The following is a 16,238-nucleotide window of genomic DNA, read 5'->3' as shown; positions in this document are numbered from 1 at the left end:
GAGGATTCAAACGGTTGTCGGGAAGTGTCCCTATAAAAAAGGCCTATGTATATATAGAACATTATATGTCCTAGATATAAAGGACATCTGCCCTTATATAAAGGACATTCAAAACTTGGGTTTAGTTATGAACCATGAGACTCTTCATTTCTGTGACAATTCTCCATTTAAATTTCTTTCTGTTTTCAGGTTGATTTCCTACTTTCAAAATCAAAGTCACAGAAGTCATTAACATGAAAAACAATTGCTAAAATTTAAGACAGTGTGTCACGGTGGGACTTCAGGGGTTAAAAATCCCCCCACCCTCTCTCTAGACATTGATTCCCACTTCCCTTTTCATTCCATGAGACTAGTAGATCTGTGGTTGAAGGCAGGTTGTCCCCCACGGGACACACAACTTGCCTGGAATGCCCTTGAAGACCTGAGTCACCATGGATACCATTAACCTTGACCTGACTCCTGGAGCCTTTCTGTACACATCATCATAACTACCTCTCCTTCTCTGCTTCCACCCCACTGTACCTATAGAATTTGGGGGTATCTCAGGCTAGAGCTTAAAAGCATAGTTTCCAGGGGTCTTTGAAGTTGATCAAATTGTAGACTGCCCATATCCCAAACCATGCCTTAGGGACAAATTTTGGCCTTAAATCTCTAGCTAGTTCAGTCCCAGCGTACAGGCCAGCATGAATGTGAGAAGCTGGTGGACCACCAGAGCCAGCTAGCTCTAAAACAGAACATGAAACCAGCATCTAAAACCGTTGTAGAAAAAATCCTTTCCATTGTGTAGGTGTAGGAGATTATCGTTTGTTCCAGACATTGCAGTGATTGTCTCTTCAGGCAGTTTCCACCTGATGAACCAGGCTTAGATGTGAGCTTCCTCAGTTTAGTCATTTATTATACAGTAATAATTCCAGGGCCCAAGGGTACAACTTACCGCTCGCTCCAAAGCGACACATTGCTGAGTAGTAGGTGGAGCTCAAGTAGTCGCATTCCTCATGGAGTCAAGGTTACCACAATCATCACTCCAGCAGTTCTAGGAGGGGCCACGGGGCAAAGGGGAATTTTATACATGCTATGTGTCACTTACTCAGCCCGTGAGATCTGGCTTGGACATGTTGCAGTTGGGAAGGAGAGGGCAGAGGTGTCTGGACGATGCAGACACAGAGACCCCGGTCCCTGCGAGGATGGACTCTGAGCTATAATTGCTCACCGTGACTCACATGTTCAGCTGGATCTCATGCACCAGCTTTTCAGCACTCAGCGGTCACGTCCACGCTGGGCAGAGTGAGAATCTGGCACGCCAATCCAAAAGATACTGGAGGTGTTTCCAAAGGGAAACCAAATCAGATCGTATCTTCCATGCCCAAACAAAGTGACTTACCTCACCGTTTACTCAGTAGAAGTAACAGGATTAGATCGTTTTTCTTACCTTAGAACAAATTGTTTCATGTTAATAATGGCTTAAAGATGAGGTGGTAAGAAGAATTAACATAACATCAACATTACATTTATTATTAAATGCAAGATGAGCGCAAGTTTATGGGACAAAATTTCTCTAGTTGTTTTAGCCCCTTGCTCCCTTTCATTATAAAATGTCATCTCCACCCCCTCTCCTGCCACCCTGAAGAATCCTCACAGGGAACAGGACCCCACAGTGAGTCTTTTTAGTCTATCTGGGCATCCCCGTAAAAAAAAAAAAAAAAAAAAAAAGGTTTGTCAAGGTTCAGTTTCCCTAGTTTTTATTTGACAAATAGGTTTTTCCCCCCAAAATTAAGTATTGCAAATTACATTTTTCAAACACAAGTGTCCTTGGAGACTCTGACTCGTGACCCCATATCCACCACCCCTGTCACATCCCTCAAACTTCCCTGGTTTGGAATTACAAGCCCAGAGGGAAAGACAGATGACAGTTGCCCTGGATTAATGCCTCACTCTGCGAGGTCCGCCTGTCTCCTTCTCTGCAGAACGCCCTGCTTTCCTCCTCACTGAGTAAATGCGTGCTATTACCTCAATCTCGCTTCAGGCTTTCCCAGTGAAACTGCTCTCCATAGGATCGCCAATGCCCTTTCATTTGCCTTAACCAACTGGCATTCTCAGTCATTTTTTTAAAGTCACATTTACAAAACAATCATTTATTATACAGTAAAATTCACCCTTTTTAGGTGTTCAATTATATGGATTTTGAAAAATGCATGCAATCTTGTAACTCCCACCAGCACATCAGGATATAGAAATTTTCCATCACTCCAGACAGCTTTCTTGAGTCCCTCTGTACTCTGCGTCCACCTCTGACTCCAGTGATGAGTCAGAGGTGATCTCTGTTTCTTTCTGTCCCTATGGTTTTGTCTTTCCAGGACATCATATTAATGGGAACAAGAAAGCAATGTGTAGCCTTCAGTGTCTGTCTTACTGGTGATCTCTGTTGCTTTCTGTCCCTATGGTTTTGTCTTTCCAGGACATCATATTAATGAGAACAAGCAAGCAATGTGTAGTCTTCAGTGTCTGTCTTACTTCACGTGCACCTGAGATTCATCCACGTTGCTGGATATATCAGCAGTTTTTTCCTTTTTATTGCTGAGTGGCATTCTACTGAATGGATGTACCACAGTTTATGTCTCCATTCTCCATTTGATGGGTATGTGTGTGGTTTCTGGGTGTTAGTGATTATGAAAAACACCCCTATAAACATTCACATACAGGTTTTTGCTACACACATATTTTTCATTTCTCTTGGATAAACACCATGGAGTCAGATTACTGGGTTGCACAAAGTTTATGTTTCATTATATCAGGAACTGCCGAACTGTCTCCCAAACTCACTCTATTATTTTGTATTTCTACCAGCAGTGAATGATAGTTATTGTTGTTCTATATGTTGGCTAGTATCTGCTACTATCAGGTGTCTCTTTTTTTAATTTTAGCCATTTTAATATGTGTGTCATGGTATCTTGTGGTTTTAATCTGCATTTCCCCAAATGACTAGTAATATTGAACATTTTATCATGTTATTCTTTGGCATCTGTATCCCTTCTTTGGTGAAGTGTCTGTTCAAAAAATTTTTAATGGGTTGCTTCTTGTATATATTATTATTGAGTTGCGAGTTCTGTATATATTCTGGATACCAATCTGTCATCCCAAATATATTTGCAACTATTATCTCCCAATCCATGGCTTCCTTTATGTTTTCTTAGAAGTAGAAAAGACAGAAGTTTTAAACTTTTATTAAGTCCAGTATTAAATTTTTCTTTTTAGAAGGATGTACAAAGAAAGGATTCTCAAAGCAACACATGGGGTTGCAAATAAACGGGGTCTGTGCCTCCCATTCTCAGAGACCCTCTCTGATGTCTTTCCCAAGAGCAACACGGCTTCTTTGCTCCTGCCTCCCTGGAGTTGATGGGAAAAGAACACTGGGGTGGAACTGGAAGGGTTTTATACTGCTCATGTAGCTTACAGGCATGTTTTTAAAGGAAATTCATGGGAGGGGCCATGGGTCGCATATGCAAGAGACTAGCATTGTTATTCTTTTGAATACAAGCAGGTGGCCACACAAGAGAGATGCTTTTGAAAGAACCACACTAACATCCAGCCAGATTCTACCTACCATGAATGAGAGATGGTTTTTGGTCTACAAATAAGTAGATGTCTAATACTTTGGCCTTCTCTTTGACTCATTTATATGAAATTGCCTTTTCTTCTCAGAGTGTCTCTGGCATATGGGGAGATTTGACTTTTATTTCTTTACCTAACCAATATGCTTAAAATGGACAAGTCCCATTTATCCATAAAATACTGAGTCTACCAATAAACTAAACAGCATAGAACCTCCTTGTTGATCTCCGCAGCCAGGGTTGCACACCTGCACTCCCAGCTGCCAGCAGCTGTGTTCCCACCTGCAGATAAGCGCTGGTGTTAAGCTGCTCAAGTCAGCCTCTCTCCCGCCTTCCATCTCTCCCACGGAAAACAACTCCGGGTGAGCACCAGATGACAGCCTATCTAATAACCACATCACACGATGCTGTCTTTCTCGGGTCCACTCACCACTGCCCTCTCCCTGCCCTTCCCCATTTTATGACTCTGCCCCTCTGAAGACCCTTCTCTGATCAAACCAAATTCCTAAGGCTCCTAGGAAGTCACTTTAGATTTCTTGTTTCACCTCCCCAGACCCAAAGCACACAACACCCTCATCTGTACAAACCGCCTTTTTCTTATGGCGCTGTGGCTTTTAGTTTGCATTTTAGAGCTTTGTACGTGTACCCTTTACTGAACAAGACTCAGAGGACAACCCCACCAAGAAACAACTTGGCAGCACTGTAAACAAATTACAAGCATAGAGGGAGCCAGAGAAGAGGCTCCTCCCCCACACCTCCCCCACGCCTCTTCCCTAGGGAACACTGTGCTCTACAGTGGTGACTGCAGGATCCACGGATGCTGGAAATATCCGCACAAAACCCCTAACCCCTTGCAGGCTTCCTGCCTGAGCCCTGGGGCCAGTGCCAGTGTCCCCAGAACTTTATTAAGGACATGAATCTTGGGTAAAATAGCCCGATTTCCCTCCCCATTATCTGCTGCGGTCGCATCTGAAGACTCATTTGGAAATTCTTAGAACCTGACTCATCTTTTATGTGTCCTCCTTCTCTGCCTAGAGCTGGTGACAGAGCTTAAACCCAAGGGTGGTATCTGAGTTATCTTAGGCATTTGTCTTCTGAATTTGTCTTCTGACTCAGTTGACTTCTGAAAGTTTAACAACCTTGTTTTTTCTCATAAGAAAGCATGAACCCCGCTGAGATAGACTGTACCCCATAAAAAGAGAAATGTTCTTTCCTCCCTTGCAAAATTACACCGTGGACTGCCCTGGCCGGTTGGCTCAGCGGTAGAGCGTCGGCCTAGCGTGCGGAGGACCCGGGTTCGATTCCCGGCCAGGGCACACAGGAGAAGCGCCCATTTGCTTCTCCACCCCTCCGCCGCGCTTTCCTCTCTGTCTCTCTCTTCCCCTCCCGCAGCCAAGGCTCCATTGGAGCAAAGATGGCCCGGGCGCTGGGGATGGCTCTGTGGCCTCTGCCCCAGGCGCTAGAGTGGCTCTGGTCGCAACATGGCGACGCCCAGGATGGGCAGAGCATCGCCCCCTGGTGGGCAGAGCGTCGCCCCTGGTGGGCGTGCCGGGTGGATCCCGGTCGGGCGCATGCGGGAGTCTGTCTGACTGTCTCTCCCTGTTTCCAGCTTCAGAAAAATGGAAAAAAAAAAAAAAATTACACCGTGGACTGCCGGGACCTTGAAGATTCTCCAAGGCAGCGGGGGAAAGCGCTGCGTGGTGGAAGTCAGGGGTCCCTGCCAGCAGGGCACGCACAGCCGAGGAAATCAGCGCCGTCAGATGCTGTGTGGCAGCTGAGCAGTCACCTGGGAACACATGGGACATCCCTCCTGGTGATGCTCAGACCCTCGTGGCGAGCTATTAGAGACTAGAGGTTCTGTGCCAAGGTCAGGAGAATGAAGTCAGGGTTGTCAACCAGTTTCTCTACCACACAGAGCCCGGCTGAGCTTCGTGCTATGCAAACCCTTCACGAGGGAGGGGGTGGGGTGCAGGCCCAAGAGGAGAGAGTGAGAGAGAAGTGAGGCAAACACACGGTGATGCCTTACTAAGCTGATCCAGGATTCCCCCCAAAAATGTGGGTGCTTTTTAGGTCACTTAGAGTGAGGGAGGACATCTCAGCTCGGCTGGCTCCTCCCCCCTGCTTTTCTCTCTGGGTCAGCGTTCATTCCCCACACTCCTGGGTTCTCCTATAAGGCCCTCCCGGGAGCCTCTGGGGAAACTAGAGCATCTGTGGGTTGAGTTGGGCCAGGTCTGGATGGTGAATTGTTGTGACACCAACCACACAGGGTATGTGGCGCTTTGTCCAAGACCCGAGGGGAGGTGGAGGCAACTGGGGTGAAGAGATGAGCGGATGAGTTATGGCTGGGCCCACTCCAGGTGAAAAGCCAGGCAGACAACAGAGGCGGATGGGGTGCGGATGGTGAACCAGGCCAAGGGTACATATTAGATGGGCCCTGTACAAACCACCCTGTGACAGGTTAGGAAGATGTGGGGAGGCTTTGGTTACATCTAGGGGTTGTCACTTTTAAGTAACAGTCCTAAGAAAAGTGTCATCGATTTGAATTAGCATCAAATGGCAAACACTGTAAAGGAAGATACAGAATTTTATTAGGGATAAATACAGACTTCTAAGCTTGGGTAAACAGAAGAGCTGTTAGAGATATCTTCAATGGAAAAAAACTTCAAGTGGAAGGGGTTAGGTGACTCAAAAGACCACAAAAAGAACCCAGAATTCTTCCTCCTCTCAAAGTGGTGGCTTTGTTTCTGTTTGTTTGTTGTTACAGAAGCTATACCTTTTAGAGACAGTCTATGTAGTTTTAGAGTAATTTAGATCATTTTTCTCTTTAGTTTCTTTTCATATTTACTACTTTATATTTTTAATACTTTTATGATGATTAACTACTCAGAGATTTATAGGCATTTCAAAAGAAATATCTCAACATGCCTCAAAGAGTTACAGCTGTATGGAACAATCCGACCGCAGGAATGTTAACAATTATATTAGGGGTTATGTGCATAGGTCTAAAGAAGGATAATCTCATTAACTTAATTAGAATGAAAGCACCTGACCTGTGGTGGGACAGTGGATAAAGCCTCCACCTGGAATGTTGAGGTTGCTGGTTCAGAACCCTGGGCTTGCCTGCACAAATGGGAGTTGATGTTTCTTGCTCCTCTCCCTTTCTCTCTCTCTCCCCTCTCTAAGGGGAGAGAGAGAGAAATAAAATAAACATGTAGTGTTCCATTATAAAAAAATAATAATGAAAGCAACTTCAGCAAAACAATAAGGATAGACCTTTTTTTAACATAGTTGCATTTGATCAAGAATTGCATGAGAACTTTTCTCATATTTGGCTTTTTTTCCCTGAGGTTTTTGAAATTCTGAAGGGAAAAATAAAGTATTTATCATAAAAGCTTTGAAACAAATAGCTTTTCTGTTTCTAAAATGTGGAAAACACTTAAGCCTCAAAATCAACAATTCCAAAAACATTTTTCAGGTTGAGATATCCCGGCTCACCTGTAATTTTTGGCCCAGAAGTAAATGGTTTTACAACCTCTAGGAAATAGTTTGGCTTTTATCTATGTTTGGACATGCATTTTTCCAGACACATTTGGTGAACTCTGTTTATGCAAAATTCAGAAATTAATGTAAATTCAATAATTTTCTGGATATAAGCAAGATAACTTAGATTTATGTACTTTTATTTCTTGCATAGGTATCAGAACTCATCAGCAGTTCTGTGTTGATTGTCTAGTCTACCATGAATAAGTGAGGCCCCATGGCATAGGCATAATGTGAGAGGTATAATATAAATAATGTAAGATATCTTTTCAAAATAATCTGTCAGATAGCCTCATAACCAAATGCCCATTTGTAAAATGTGGTAAGTGGAAGTTACACCAAGTGTTATGTGAACATAATCACATAACAGTTTAGAAATAGAAGGAGCGTAGCCATTATTGTAAACTGCATATACTGGAACCAAGAGACTTTGAGTGATTGTCCTCGGATCTCAAAGTCAGTTTTAAGCAAAAATGCTTCTTTCTAAACTCTAACTACTCAAGTGATTTCTTCTTTATCTCTGTACATCTAAGCCAGTGATGGGCAATCTTTTGAGCTTGGTGTGTAAGAATTCGCCCAAAAACCGAGCATAATCAGGTGGTGTGTCGCTTAGAGAAAAAAACCCAAAATTTTTATGATATTTATAGTTTAAATAACAAAAATGTATAATTGTAATATATAACTGTATTTAATAAACCAAAAACTAATGATTTAACTTACCTGCTTAGTGACTTCTTTGTTCATCTGTCAGTTGGTTTCTTTTGTTGGTCTTGATATTATTTAACTTGTGTGGGGTGCTGTGAACTAAGATAAGTGAGGGGAAGGGGGAATTCTTTAACTAACATGCCTATTAGTGACTTTTTTTGTTGCTGAATTTCATTGGCTAAATCTTCAATTGAAGGTTGGTATTTTGTACACTTCAAGCCCAAGCAAGCACTACAAACTTCATCTGTCAATCTGTTTCTTTTGTTGGTTTTGATATTATTTAAGGCTGAGAATAAGGTCTTGCAAAAGTACGTAGAGGGAAAAATTGTGAGTAAAGCCATTGCTATATTTTTCAGGGTGCTAAAAGTGTCTGGTAATTGGTTCCAGGCACTCCAAATTTCCTGTTTGTAGTGGAACTCCTCTTGATTCTCCAAGCGGCACCTTTCCAGATTCTCAAGCTTTGACCTCAAGTTGACAAACACCTGAGCCCAGATGCTGTCTTGAAATTCTGCAAGTTGCATCTTATGTAAATTAAGATGACTGCCGCTATTTCTAATGGTGGGAAATGGCAGCCATAGCACAGGCCCTCGCCTCTCTCAGCCTCCCCCTCACTTATCTCAGTAATGATGGTCAATTAGAAATCCAGGACACCCCAGAACAGTGGATTGGATGATGGTTGCTGTGGTTATGTGGTTGCTGGTAATGGCGATCACAGGGCCCCCAGAGATGTGTCCCCCGCAGCATTCCGCTGCTCCCTGCTCCACCAGCCGGAAGTGAGGTCAAAGATCCCCTAACAGCCTAACCGGAAGTCCCAGAACTAGACACTCTGTGCGGAGTTCTGTTTTTTGGCCTACAGACCTCCAGCACAGAGTGTCTACACTACAGCAAATGTTTTATCCTCCTGGCTGTGCAGGAGCCAAGGATAAAACATCCTCCTTGGCATGCGGCCCCATACTTCTCTGATATGTGGTTCGCCATCACGGTTCTAAGCAATAAGAGTAAGATCTGTCCAATGAGTACGCTGGGTTAAAAGGAGCTAGTAACACCCTAGATTATTGGGTGTTACTAGAACTACGTTCCCCAGGTTTGAATCAAGGCTCTGCTACTGACTAGTTATGTGACCTTGGCAGGTCATGGGACTCTCTGAGGCTGTGTCCTGGTCTGTACAAAAGAGAAAATTTCACACCCACCTCATAGGTTCATTGTAAAGCTAAAATAATTGACTTTGGTAAAGCACTTAGTGATGGGCACATTGCAAGCACTTAATAAACATTGTTTTTTATCATTATTATTTGAATTATTTTTAATAAACTTATACAACAATTTTATAATAGATTTACCCTCCTAATCCCTAATCTTTTTTTCTATCACCTGGCCTTTCTATGATCTGACTTTTATCTGCCCCGATCAGGAGCCTGGCAGTGCTGCTGCTACTTCAGAGCAGAAAATAAAGCAGGTGCAGAAGGGATGCCGAGGACTGGGAATGGGAAACCGGACGGGGCCTCATTGTTCAGTTCGTTTCATTGGATCAGTATGGATTCCGCCTCCTTTAGTGAAATGCTCCATGAGTATTCTTTTTGATAAATGAGGCACCATTCACGATCCAGGTTCCAGGTGTGTAGCTACTGCTCTTCGACCTAGATCTTTTCATCAGCCTCATGCTGACGACCAGGTCATTGTTCATTAGCTTCTTGCTTAGGTTCATAAGCTAAGCGTGACTGTGGTAATAAGAGACCTCAACTGTGGAGATATCAAGAAGCTTCTTATTTTCCTTTGAGTTTATAATGAACTGTTTATGGAACTTCTTCTAGGCAACAGGCTGCATTGAGTCTCTTCAGAAATCCCTCATCTTGTGAAAGCAAGTCTTCCACCTTCAATGGAGGTTTTCAAAAATTTGAATGTTGACTCCCATGTCGTTATGTTGGTTTCTGAGTGGAGGCGAACTGACCCGGGTGTTTTTCTAGTACTTAGTACTCATTAGCTGAATGCTGTTGCCAAAATAAAATTTTTTCTTACAATTGGCAAAAACACAAACAACAAAATTTGAAATAGATTTTTATCATTTTTGAGCAAGGCTCAGATAAGATTTTATTTGCGTTTTTATTTATGTAAGCACATTCTAATGTTCTGCCAACAAATTCTTTTTCTATTGTAGTCTAGATTCCTCAAGGAAAATGTTCATGGTTTACCTGAGTGTAAAATGATACGGCTTCAATCTTTTTCTACCAAAGTTGATGTAATTTGGAATACATTCAAATTGAAATATTCTTTTATTTTTCTTGATGAAGCAATATTTTTTACAGTCACTTGCATGCTTTATTTCATTCCACTTATTTCATAAACTTATTGAAAATTAGTTTTAGATATACTCAATTTTTTTAACTTCCACATTAGGTTATTTTATAACTTACAAATGTCTTTACTTTGGGGATATGTTTTTAAAAACAATAGGCACTCGCAATAAAATGATTACTTTTTATTGTATACAAGTAAAATTAAGTGTATATCAATATTTCATAATATTGAAGATATTTTGGGTGTTAAAATTTATGAGGCCCAAAATTAGAAACACAGAAATATTTATATTCACTATTTTGGGAACATAAAGAGTAGTCCTCATTTTAGGGGCTAGTAGCATATATCTAGTAGACTATATGGATATAGTCATTTAGCATTGATTGCATTCTGCCTGATTTGAGAATAATATTTATATATATATTTTTTCTCATTTCATGAATCTAAAGTTTTCAAGTGCAGGGGACAGGTTTCTTCCTAAGCACATGGTAGAAATGTTCACATATTATAGTACTCTAAAAACATGTGTTTATCTAATCAGGGCCTCATGTGTAGATATTCGGTACTTTGTGTTTACTTATGAAACACATGTTTTAAAAGCTGGTTTACCCATTCTTTTATCTATTAATTGACATTTCCATTTGCCATATTTATATTTATATGGTCTATTGATTAATTTTACAACTATTTGTTGGACAGGCTTACTAAATTCCTAGAGATTTCAGTTCAGTGGAGGAGTTAAAAAATATTTATGTGATGCAAAAGCATTCAGTGCTTTCTGGATCAAATTTAAGGATAATTATTTCCATTATAATTAAAGTGCTGAATTTTATTACATTTGCAATAAAAATTATTTGAGAATTACTATAAGATATTAATTAAAAATAAACATGAAATGAATTAAATGCCGTGTATAAATCCTTACAAAAATCTATGTATTAGATGCTGTCATTCTCATGTTACATATGATGAAACATAAAAATGAAATTCCACAGTCATATAGTTTTAAACATTGATTATCCTTTTCCATTTCATATGTATTATGAGCAATACTAATTACTAATCCATTCATGTTAGTAGTAATCTATTACTCAAAATACTTTTTCCAGACCACTTAATTTTTAAAAATGTGTTCAAGTCATATATTAATTATATGGTTAGCAGCGCTATTACTTGACTCCTTACATTTGAAAGGATTTAATTAGGCAAGCTTAAAGCACAGAGACTACAGGAGTACAATATGATAATCCCAGGAGCAGTGCACACGACACCATTTGATTAATCTGAATGACCAGTTTCTGCAATGTTTAAGCTTTGCTGGACTTTCAGGAACACAAGGGACAGTGACCTCCCCATGAAAGGAATGCTGTGGACAAGCTGATCATTTACTTATCAACCTTGCTATTGTCGCTGTGCCAACCAGACATGTTCACTTTAGCTGGACACGATCTGCAGGTGGTAGTTATACTCAGACGAGTGATAAAGATAAAATTGTGACTTCATTTTCCTTGGATAACTTATCCTTTGTTCTTTGGGATTAGCCATTGTAAGATCACATGTGAGGAAAACGTCATTACAAAAAATGTTCCAGCTTGTGCAGCAGTACTTTTAATATTTTGTAATAGTTAGGCAAGATGTTATAAATATCTAACTTGCTCAACTCTGCTATTATGAGAAGGAAAGAATTATTTTCAAAGAAGTCAATACAAGTTTCATCAAATATTAAACCTCAGCATTACACTTGAATTCAGACTAATGCAGGGGTCTCAAACTCAACTCAGCATGTGGGCCACAGAGCAAGATCACAGCCGTTCGGCGGGCCACACTAGGTCTACAAAAGGCAACTGTTACGCAACACTTTTCAGTGTCACAAAACGACCAGAAACTGTAGTTCGTGGATTAGTCTGGGGGCCGCACAAAATTGTTTGGCGGGCTGCATGCGGCCCACGGGCCGCGAGTTTGAGACCCCTGGACTAATGGTTATTGATAAAGAGTTTCATTTTGTAAGAAATGATTGCCAACTTAGACTTTGAAAAGGGGTTACAATGATTATAAGACTGACTATATTTATAAGCAGAAAGCATTAATAGTACTAATATTTAAAAATTAAAAATGCATTGAGCAGTTGTGGTAAACACTATGTTACATAACCTCTATAGGAATTATTTCCTTTAATCTGTAGTCCTGTTTGTTCCAGTATAGAAATGAGGAAATTGAGCTCTAACTTCACACTCTTGCTTCTGTTCAGCTCTAGTTAGACACACAGGGAATGGAATTTTTTTTCAAGTGAGAGGAGAGATAGATCTACCTAGCAACCCCCATCTGGGGCCGATATTCTTCCCATATGGGGCCGGTGTTCTCAACTGAGCTATTTTTAGCACCTGAGGTGAAGGTTCTACAGAACCATCCTCAGAGCCTGGGGCAGATGTGCTGAATCAATTGAACCATAGCTGTGGGAGGGGAAGAGAGAGAGAGGGAGAGAAGGGGGTAGGGGAGGGGAAGGAAAAGAGATGGTCACTTGTTCTATGTACACTGACTGGGAATCGAACCAGGACTTCCACACACCAGGGCGATGCTCTATCATTGAGCCAACTGGCCTGGGTCAGAATTTTGTTTTTAAAGCAGAGTGTAGTAGAAAGAGCAAAACTTTGAAAGTCAAAAGATCTGCTTTTTAGTCTAGACTTTGTCTTTGTTTCCATTCTGTGCACAACACTTATCCTAATACATGTGACATAATAAATACTCAATAAGCCTTCTGGAATGAACAAATGAATGGCTGTTAGTTCTGTGTATGACCTTGGCCAAGTAGCTTAACCCTTTGGGCTCCATTTCTTTTTTTATTTCTTTTCCATTTTATATCTCCCTTGTTTCCCCAAATGATTTCAGGCATCATAATAAAGATACAGCTGTACAAGACTATACAGTGAGAATAAAAGGTCAAGAGAGAACAACTTTAAGAAAGGAGAAAAGCAGACCCCCAGATCAAGGAAAGAACAGCTGCTTCAACTGGGCATGGGATTTAGACTGATCGTTGCTGCAGGAACGGAGCCTCTGTGCGCAACCACCCCACCTACCAGCTCTTCTTCTGCCACATCTCGCCAGAGCAATCTGCTCCTGAAAGGAGTCTTGGAGTAAAGCGGCGAAAAGCCCAAAACAGCAGCTTTTCTGTCCAATTATTTTTAATCGTTAAACCATTCCAGTTCTAGATGATTATGTTAGGTCCATTTTACAGCCAGTCTATGATCAAAAAATATGTTTCTCAAGAAAATCTTGGATAGAAAGCAAAAAAAAACCCAACTTCTTTCTCAAATGAAATACCCTTTGGAAAGTATTAGGAAGGCTTGAAACATAAGGGAGCAGACTGAAGGGCAGGTTTAAAAGGTCAGGGAGAGCCCAGTCACAGCCAACCCTGAGTACCAGCGCACAGAGAGCCCGCCCCCTAGCAGGGTGCTTCCTGGAAACAACGGAGACCGGGGAGAGAAAGAACGGAAAAAGGTCCTGCCACCCTCACACATGATCACCAACTGCCCTAGGGAGGCTGTTTGTTTTAGGTTCAGACACCGCAGTTTGATAAGAAAAGAATTTGAGCAGAATGGTGGGAAAGGTAAATAATTAACCATGTTATTTGACAAACAGCAGTAAACTGAGAAATCAGGTTTTGCCTCAAAAAAGAAAAAGAAAAGAAAGGAGCATTGGCAACAGCAAGGCTGCATCCTGAGAAGTTTTTCTTTACCCTTGGGCGTCAGCTTCTTTATTGACTGCAGAAGCCACGCCCCTTCTTAAGTTGGACCAGGTTGCACTGCAGAGAGCAGGAGGCTTTGCTAATACGCTAATTTGCTCCTATTTCTTCAGTGTTTATGACGATGTTTGTTTAGCTGCTTCCTCCCATAACTGCTCTCTGTTTGCAGACTCAAAATCAGTAACTGGCGATTCAAAGAGCTATTCAGCAAAAAATGTGCTTTATCACCACAGAGTCCCCCAAATGCGTTCTAGATTTTCTGCTTCTATGTGGTCATCCTGCAAGTCCATTAATTGGGAAACTTCCAATGGTTCAGTGGCTCATTCTGCAAACTATATGGCCTCAGAGAATCTAGATGGCCAACCAGAATGTGAATTTTCTCACTCTTTCTAAACGCCTTTCAACTTGCTACATCTGGGTTAATAATAGTAATCAGGGAAATGAAAATAAGGGGGAAATATGAAGAAGTAATTAAATGAATGCAGCTTGACTTGAAAGCTTGCCAGTATAAATGTATAATCAAATGATATGTAATTACAATTGCACCTCTTAAAATTATATCATGCACAGGTTGCAAACCTTGTGACAATTATAGTGGAGATTAAAGAATTAAAAGGTATAGAATGCAGACATGCTAGTTACATCCTATCCCCTTCTCAGTCCCATTCAGTAAAAGTCATTCCAATGGAAGATTTAAATTTATGAATCAAACGACCTACTCTGATTTACTTAGCAATACGTCTTTGGTACCACTCAAGGACTTGGGTGCAAAACTGACTAAGTTTGGATTGTACAGAGAAGATGGCTGGAATAAATAGCTGTCTTATTCTAGTGCATAAGTATATGAAAGGTGCCAGCATCTTATAGTACCGTAATGCTAATGCGTATGTGACAGGAATTGGGAGCCAGACGTAAGTGGGTGAGTGCAATACTCAATCTGCATCGTCTAATCCTTCGAAGTCATTTCTTGGTTTCTGTGCCTGTATGTCTCCTGGGGGTGAGGACGGAGATGGAATAATGATTACTTTTATTTCCTTATAAACAACAAACATTTTTTTCTCACAAGGCTAAGAGACTAGAGACTAGAGAACCCGAGATCAAGGTGCTGACAGACTCATTGCCTCAAGAGCGCCCACTTCTGGTTGATAGAAGGCCGTCATTTCACAGTGTTCTTACCTGGTTGGTGGAAGCAGCTAGGGTGCTCTGTGGGGTCCCTTTTTAAGGGCACTAATTCCCTTTTGAAGGCTCTACTCTCATGACCTAGTCACCTCCTAAAGGCCCCACCTCTTAATACCACCCCATTGGGGGTTAGGATTGAACATATGAATTGGGGAGGGGGCACGACAATCCCGACCATAGCACTAAGACAGAGAACACACCATGCAAGGCAGATACGGCAGACATAAACAACTGGCAGGTTGAAAACCCATACAGAAAGAATGTATTTATAACAGGCATACAGAACGCAACATATTTCTTCTCCGATCCTCTCCCCATTTCAACATCCTTTGTTAGTCTCTCCAGCGGCCATGCACCTCCCATGTGTGGTCCAGTGCCCTGAACACATCCTGAAACCTGGTCTAGGTTCTTCTGCAACTGCAGGTAAAGAAACCTTAGGTTCAGAGCAGTCTTCAGGGATAAGCTAAGGGTCCGTTGGAAAACTATGAAAAGAACAAGTATTGTTGCATTTCTGGTTATGCAGAAGGCAATTCAAAAATGAGTAAGCCAAATTTCTTCTCATCAAACATTAATTCAGAAAATAATATTTCTGAGTCAAATACACAGGAACATGTGAAATTTTACATTTTACACAAAGTGCATTTGTGCAGGCTCTAAAATGCCCATCCTCTCGGAATAGTTTTCCTTCATCTACTTAACGCTAATTGTATGGAAAAGCTACAACCCAATTCTGTTCTAAGTCAAGGGAAATAAGGTATCTGTTATAAACCAGGCTGCACTCTGTTGGTTTTGTAAATAAAGCTTATGATTACAGTGACTCTTCCATGGCAGCCATAGAAAGGGAAATAGGAAGTATAATGAAAAAATACTGTAAATTGAATTTGACAACATTTCATGGAAGTTGATTATTCTAGTCACAGCCAAACAGTCATATAAAGAGTAATATGAAACAGAATGTGTTACTGCCTTGCAGACTCAAAAGCAATAAACCTTCCTCCAATGTGACACAATCACTTCACAATCACTCTCAATCTTCCTCCCTTCCCCTAAACTTTCCATGTTGTTCTATTCAGTGTGTGTGTGTGTGTGTGTGATCATCATAATAGTTCTGAAATATCTTGAAACAATTAGAAACAATTAGGACCCAACAAGATCTCAATAGTTGGAACAAG

The 16,238-nt window shown here is 41.1% G+C and overlaps 1 long non-coding RNA gene across 2 annotated transcripts in view; it reads right to left on the bottom strand.

The window, feature by feature from the left end:
* Positions 1 to 1,167, bottom strand: part of LOC136309026 (uncharacterized) — a 48,928-nt gene extending 47,761 nt beyond the window's left edge. For both annotated transcript variants that reach the window (XR_010726215.1, XR_010726216.1), the window contains exon 1: positions 935 to 1,167. This is a non-coding gene — a long non-coding RNA (uncharacterized lncRNA). The remainder of the gene's footprint in view (positions 1 to 934) is intronic.
* Positions 1,168 to 16,238: the final 15,071 nt, after the last annotated feature.

Source organism: Saccopteryx bilineata, chromosome 6 (assembly GCF_036850765.1).
Source record: "Saccopteryx bilineata isolate mSacBil1 chromosome 6, mSacBil1_pri_phased_curated, whole genome shotgun sequence".
Taxonomy (NCBI): domain Eukaryota; kingdom Metazoa; phylum Chordata; class Mammalia; order Chiroptera; family Emballonuridae; genus Saccopteryx; species Saccopteryx bilineata.
This window is presented reverse-complemented; position numbering and strand designations above follow the sequence as displayed.